Source organism: Chrysochloris asiatica, unplaced genomic scaffold (assembly GCF_000296735.1).
Source record: "Chrysochloris asiatica unplaced genomic scaffold, ChrAsi1.0 scaffold00357, whole genome shotgun sequence".
NCBI classification, from domain to species: Eukaryota; Metazoa; Chordata; class Mammalia; order Afrosoricida; family Chrysochloridae; genus Chrysochloris; species Chrysochloris asiatica.
The window spans coordinates 2,383,865-2,391,798 of NW_006408875.1; the positions used below are offsets into that span (position 1 = coordinate 2,383,865).

General features: G+C 36.6%; 1 pseudogene; it reads left to right on the forward strand.

The window, feature by feature from the left end:
- The first annotated feature begins 3,300 nt into the window (after positions 1–3,300).
- On the forward strand, positions 3,301–5,889 carry LOC102824825 (annotated as a pseudogene).
- Positions 5,890–7,934: the final 2,045 nt, after the last annotated feature.

Here is a 7,934-nt window from a genome sequence, read left to right on the forward strand (position 1 = left end):
TCCTTATAGCAGGTCATAATTATTGGTGGTAGTTATGACTGAACAGGTTAGAAATGAGCTACATTAAAACTTAGATGAAAAGCAGGATAGGAATAGGCAGGGCTCCATGGATTCATAAATGATAGGCATCGGGTTCACAATTCTGAGGCTACACTGGGTAACAGAGAGGAATTTGGGCTTGGAATGCTGTAAGAATGATTTGCTGCATACAAGGTTTGGAAAAAAAAAATTGTCACTACATATTACCATCTAATTTGACCTGATTGCTGTATTGTTTGGAAGGTTTTTCTGTGCATGGACTATATATTTAGAGGCCTGAACAAAATAAGAAAGTCTTGTTCAGACACAAGCACGATATCTGAAGAGTTGTATATAATTCTTGAAATAATGGACCAACAAGTACTTTGGTCCAGATTGAGGATAGTGTTAGCATGTTGTTAAATATCCACACTGCTACAATAGGGTGAAAAACAGAGAAGGTAACTAGAGTCAGATGAGCATAAGGGAAATAGATCCTGGGGATATGCATGCAGTCATTTCTGTATACAAATCAACTATCAGAAAACAGGTCATGTTGAATCTGACTTTAGAAGAATGGAATGTCCTGTGAAAAAGACCAAGCAAAGAGATATGATTTGAATGATTTGTTGTTGCTATATGTCAGTTAGTCAGCCAAATTCAGACTTCTGAAAAGTCAGTCATTGAAAACCATATAGAGCACAGTTCTACTCTGACACGTATGGTGTCATCAAGAATTGGAACCAATTCCATGGTGACTGGTTTATGACTTGAGTATTGCTATTGTTGTTGTTATTAGTTGCTGTTGAATAGACTGGCTCATGAAACTCTTATGTAACAGAACAAAACATTGCATGGTTCTATGCCATCTTCATGATCTTTGTTATATTTAGTACATCTTTATGATTACTATGCAGCTGGACTGCAACATTGGTTTGAACTGAAAGGTTGGCAGTTCAAACTCACCAGCTGCTCCTAGGAAACCTTATACAGGGTTGCTATGGGTCAGAACCAACTCATCAGCACTTAACAACAACAACAACAACAAGGTAGCACCCAGGAATTTGGCATCCAGAAAGTTGCTAACATGAACTGCTTAGGTGCAGGTAGGCGTTGAATAGATTCTGTGTGCAAAGCAGGATATGGTATAGGCACCATTGGCCTACAAAAGTGAAGGAGGCTAGGGATGGGTTTGATTCTGTAAATTGAGTCAGAGACTAAAAGTGCAAACCTAGAAATTGGACAAAGCACTCACTCAACTGATTCTCATCTGTTCTGTAACTGAATCAGTTTGATTCACATTGCCACCTAACCTTCTCCCACTCCCACCTAACCTTCTCCCATTCCCATGCCAGCTTTAGTTAGTTATGCCATCTTCTCCTTATTCATAACTTCACCTGCCCCAGAACATTCCAAAGAGCCCCTGGAGTCTACAATTACCTTGTTAATCATCTTAAAAGTTCAGAGTTGCTGAAAACAAAATCTCCATTGATGTACAACCCTGTTTCTTTTTACTTTTATCTCCTGTCATATTGTCAATTGCTAGTTTATTGTAAATTTCATAAAAATTGCTTATAATGTCATATCAGCTGCCATTCATTCAATGGTGAATTATGGGAGTTATCTTTTTCCATTGTTGTTTTAGGTGGTAACACATTAAATAGAGTCGATTTAAAGCTCACTTCCCGCCTCCTTTGCTTCCCTAATGAATAAGAAAGTCATTTTATTTGCTTAAAGGATAGCTGAGATTTGGGGTCCTGATATCCTGAACTGAGAGATAAAGCATAAGAAATCCATGTGTAAATTAACAGCTCCCATTGAAGATTTTTCAAGACAATTTCTTTCCTGAGTGGCTCAAAGGTTACTTTTGAGGCAATCATGTTTTATTTTTTTTTATTTCTCCCTTGTTTTATTTTTTTTTATTTCTCCCTTTGGAGTCTGGTTCACCATAATTGCTATGTTTATTTAGTAAGTCAAAACTAATGTTTGACATGAGTTGGATTATGATTTCAATAGGTTAGAGAAATAGGGCCTAAGATCAAACATCTGTAGATATATATGTTGTTTCACTCCCAACTCATATTAACCCTGTATATGATTTCTGTGGAGTGGTTGGTGTGTTTGAATGGCTGACCTTACAGTTAGCAGTCTAGTGCTTATTCTACAGCATCATACCAGGACTCCATAGGTATATATTGTTGTTGTTATTGTTAAATTCTGTGCCTGTATAGGGTTTCTGAGGCTGTAAGTTTTTGTGAGAGCAGAAAGCCTCATCTTTCTCCTGGACTGCTAACCACTAGGTCAGCAATTCAACCCCACCAGCCTCTCCTCGGAAACCCTATGCTGCGTCATTATGAGTGAGAATGGGTGAGATGCCACTTGACAGCAAGTATGAAGTAATTTTGCTTTTCTACAAGCAGATTTCTCATTCAAGTTAAGAAATTTATCTGGTCAACATGAAAATTAATTAGCTGGCAAATAATTTATGACCCAGGAATTCCAGAATCTAGGGAAATTATTGCACATTGTTATTGTTTTTAACTGCTGTTGAGTCAGTTATGGCTCACAGCAATCCTGATAGGGTTTCCAAGGACTTGCTTGTGCATTTAAACCACCAACATTGCAGTTAGAAGTCCAGTGCCTATCCTACAATGCCACACCAGGACTCTATTGCCCATTACATATACATACATATATATATATATGTGTGTGTGTGTGTGTTTGTGTGTGTGAGTGTTTATATGAACATATATGTAATTATTGTACATTACACATACATATTTATATTAGAGTATAGAAATGAGGAAAACACAGCAGCCAAATAGTGAAAAATTACAAAAGAGAATAAGAAAGACAGCAAAAATCCCAGCACTATAGTTAATTTGTCACACTCTCAGGCTGATACCTGAACCACGTTTTTTGTTGAAGATCGCAGGACGTTCAATTAAAAATAAAAGTTTTGGGGGAGTTTCTGTTTGTGGTTGCTTAGTCTAGCCACCTGCAGCTTCGCTGCAGTTAGAGGCCCTGTTTTTGAGTTGAAAGGGCTCCTGGTGGCAATGAAGGGGTTGCTTTACCAGCAGGCCACCCTTTTAGGGAGGGACCTTGTAGATGCTTGGAGTCACTCAGGTGTCCTCTATTTTCTTTGTTCTCTGCCTGGCCACCGCCAGGATGAGCTCGCTGGGGGACCCCTTCTTCAAGAAGGAGCATCTCTGGTTGTATCTGCAGGCGCTCAGCATCTAGACAGGCCCAGAGACCATTGCCTGCGGGAAGATTGTGTCACTCATGCACTTCAGACAGCTGAATGTGGAGGTAACTTTTCTCAAGTTGTTAGTTCATTATTTTTTTTCCCCTAGAGGTCTGAAGTTTGTTTATCTGATGTATCATTTTGCAAGATATGTTGTAATACAATGTATTAAAACTCATTCTAAAAATTCTCCTAGATGTTTTACAGTGTTTAATGTGAAGCCACATGATTTGCTCAAGTGCATTGCTAGATGCCATGTAGCACGTAATAGATTTCTTCAAATTTTGCATCGACAAAATTGTGTGACCCGAAAATATCAGGAAAACGTACAACTATCAGTTAAGCAAGTATGCGAATTCCAAGCAGAATGTATAGGACTGCAAAACTGCATTAAAAACATGGAACATTATGATGACCAAAGTAATCTACAAGAGAAAGTTGAAAGGGTTCTATCATTGTGGGCTGTGGTGAATGAAACACTGGTGGTTTTGGAAAAAGAGAAGTTGTTAGTTCAGTCCTTAGCCTTGTTAACCAGTACTCTTTAGATGTACCTAATGTTGCTATTAATATTCCAAGGCTTTTACTTGACAAAATTGAAGAACAAACGTGTCAGTTGCATATAGGAAATGTTTATGAGGCTGGAAAATTTAACCTCTTAACAGTTATTCAATTATTGAATGAAGTCTTGAAAATAATGAGATATGAACATAGTCAGGCTGACCAAACAAGACTGACAATAGACCTTCACTACCTTGAAAAAGAGACCAGATTTCAGAGAGAAAGATTGTCAGAGCGGACACATATGAGGTATAAAATAAAAGAAGATCTTACAACCATAAAACATTCTATTCTTGAGAAGCAGGGAGAATGGTCTAAGAAGTAGAAAAAACATCTTGGTTTATCTCCTTTCCCTCTTAATTAAAGATTGTACTCCAGCTGTGGATCTTTTCCTACCATATCTCCCCTTTTATTCGATCCTGCCTCAGAAGAAGTATATACAAGGAGTATTCTTTTGAAGTATCCTGCTTCCCTTCTAGGTACACCTAAGCAAGGCAATGGAGAAATTAATGGTTGAAGAGAGGGTGATCAACAGGAGTTGTAAACATCTAGCCAATAGCCCTACCTTCTCTCTGGTGCACTCAGCTTCATTACCAGGCAAAAACAGTGTTACACTTCTTGAAAAGGACATGAAGATAAGCCCTCCCAGAGAGAAAAATGAAACAATTTCTAAGAAAATAGCAGAATTTGAATTGGGAGACTCTCCATCATCAAGTGTTAAAAAAGAATGCAGAGGGTACTGCAGTTGGGGGTCGTCTGCCAGCCAAGAGACATGATCCATTCCAAAAAGAACAAGATCATCTGGTAGAAGAGGTTGCTAGGACAGTTTTATCTGATTCACCACAGATCTCCAAAGAAAAAGAAGTAAAATTGGAGGAATTAATTGATTCCCTGGTTTCTAACCCATTCTTAACAAGGAACCAAATTCCCAGAATGCCAGAAAATTTGACAAGAGATATTAGAAACTCATGGATAAAAGCTATTGAAAGGGAAGATGATAGAAGTACAGAACCAATTCAAATGAATACTGATCATAGAGATGCTTTGCCAGAATCCTTACCTGTGTTGCATAATCAAACAGCATTTTGCAAGGCCAGCTGTCTCTCAGCAACTCCTGTATCAGATTGTAGCCAATCTCATTTGCCTGAGGAAGAAGTTCCTTCTGATTGCCTCAAGCATGTGTCTTAGAAACAAGTGGCAGCCAGTCACACAGGTGACCCAACACAGAACCAGTCACATTTGTTAAATAAAATCATTTGCAAGCAAGATTTGGAATGTACAACTCTGCAAACCAAGCTTTCAGAAACTCAAATAGTGACATTCTCTCCTGCTGTATACAACATATGATAGGAGGCAGTAAAGAGCAGTATGTTGCATGACCTGACCACTTGAAAGCATCTTACAAAGAACTGTCCATGCAAAAAACCATGTTATGGAACTTTTTTTCAAATATCAAGTGGAATCAGTTCTAAGAGTTTTGAAGATACAGATTTTGGCATATTACCTGAAACTCTTCCAGAAGAAGTTGGTCACCTAAGTCTTAATAGCCCCAATAATACAGAGGTCAATTTTGAACTGGAATGAAATCGTCTTGTGCATGATGGCAGTTATCCAGAAGCTATGGAAGAAATATATACTACTCCAAGATCCAATTTCAATTTGCAGGCTCTTTGCAGTAGATATAAGGCTCTGAAAAAAACAAAAAACAAAACAAAGCAAAACAAAACAAAAACTCTTTCTAAGAAAAAGGAAGAATCTTACCTCTCTTATCCTGAAATACTTTGAAAACACAAGCCAGAATTGAGTCATAAACTCCCAATAACAGACAAACAGATGAGATGTTTAACTTTTTGGCCTCTCATGACTCGTACACTGGCTATCCAAACCATCTGTACGTGAGTCATTTGGTGAAAGAAAACAGTCTCTTTCACCACTGATTAAATTTTCTCCAGAGGAGTACAGACTGAGGATCCACAATACCTCATAGTTTTGGAGAATTTCTATCTAATTTAAAAGAAGAAGAAATCCGGAATAAGAGTCCTGATGCAGGAGATCTCTGTCTGACTTGAAAAAAGAAACTAATTGAACGATGATACATTTAAATTAAAGTTATGTCACAGAATAAAAACTAAGTTGTATACAAGAATACATTGGAAATGTACAAAATAAAAAGTTATGTCACAGAATTAAAAACTAAGTTGTATACAAATATACATTGGAAATGTACAAAATAAAAAGTTACGTTACAGAATAAAAACTAAGTTGAATACAAATATACAATTCAATGTATACTTACTTTTTCAGAGTCTAAAAGTTATTAAATACCTTTTAACCTCCTGCAGTATTTTTAGATAGGGATTTTTTCCATTTGCAGTAGGAACAAAGAGTTGATATTTTAATTTTATCCTTGTTTTATATTTTAACGGAAAAAATTAAAAATGTGGTCAGTTAAAAAAAAAAAAAAATGTTTTAAACTGAGTTTTGAGATGCTGCTCCAGAGACATGTGCAATTTGAGTTTTCCCAAATAACGCATGAAAACCAACACCATTTTGAAGAATTTAACAGAATCCAGTTGTTCTGCATTTACAGTGTCTGGGATACAATCTTTAAATACTTAATATACAAAGTTAAAAGTAATTATATTCTCTAGAGAGGCAAAGACTCAGATGGAATAAGCACTATATCAGAAAAGTATAAGCTACATAAATAATGGAACACATAAACATCAGACTTCATGACTTAGACCAGAAGAACTAAATCGTGACTGACTACCACTACCAATTGTTCTGAAATGGATTACATTAGAAGTTTCTAGAAAGTATCAGTAAAAAAAAAAAAAAGTCAAACAAAACTCAAAATTATTTTTAAAAAAACATAGGGTATTTTTGGGTGAGAAAGAAAGTGGAGGAATGTGAGCCAATGGCCCTCAGTCACCTTAAGGTCTGGAATAGAACTTACCTTGGTGGCCCAATTTTCAGCGAACTGATATATAGTTATATAAGGGGGTGGGGAAGGACAAGAATACCTGTAAGACATGCTCACCATTGAATGGTTAGCCAATAAAGATCAAAAGGGCAACATTTACCTAAGGAAAAAGTTCCAAAGTGTTGAGAATGAGGGTGAAATGGAAATAAGAGCAACAGGGTGTTAATGGGATCGCTCTTGTTACATGAAGGGGATTGCAATCAATAAGATAAAATGTACGATTTGTTAAATGCAAAACTGATGATCTACTCTGTAAATCTTCAGATACATTTTATAAAACATTTTCAAAATAAATAAATACATAACCAAAGGTCATTTCTAGAACTGAAACATACACTATCTGAATATGAAAAATCACTGGATGGACTTTAAGGGTGAATCTGTGGACATGAAGATGGAGGTGGTAGTTGTGTTCTATCCAATCAGTTCTACTCATAGTGATACTGTACAGGGTTTCTGAGGCTATAAATTTTAATAAGAGCAGAAAGCCTAATCTTTATCCCATGGAATGACTGGCTGATTAGAACTTCTGATCTTATAGTAAGCAGCCCAACTCATAATCTAATATGATACCAGAGTTCCTTGGACATGAAGGTTGCTCATTGGTAATTATCCAATTTGAAGGGCAGAGAACTCAAATGATTGAACATAAAGTCACGCTCAGTGTTGTCCATTGAATTGTGTCTGCCCCAAAATGCAGTGATCTTGCAAAGGGAACACAGGGTCTTTCTCTGAAGATATCAGTTTAAGTTAATGAAATTCAATAAGAGAAGGGTGCATTCTAGTCCAACACAACAGATATTTTTTTATAAAGAGAAAAACAGACACAGGATCAGGATCACACACAGGGTGAGGACACTATGTAAAGATTCATCTATAAGTCAAGAAACTCCCAGAAATGTCTTAAGCTATCGGAACCTGGAAGAGACTACGAAAGATCTTGTTCTAGAACCCAAAGAGAGTAAAGTTAGTCCTGTAAAAATCTAAATTCATACTTCTTGTCTCCTGAACTTTGAGAAAATAATTTTTTGTTCAATGTTGTATTTTGTTATTGAAACACTAGAAAACAAAAGCACTTGGATTTTTGGATTAGTATTAAAAGTTTTAACATGCATATGGGGAGTGTAG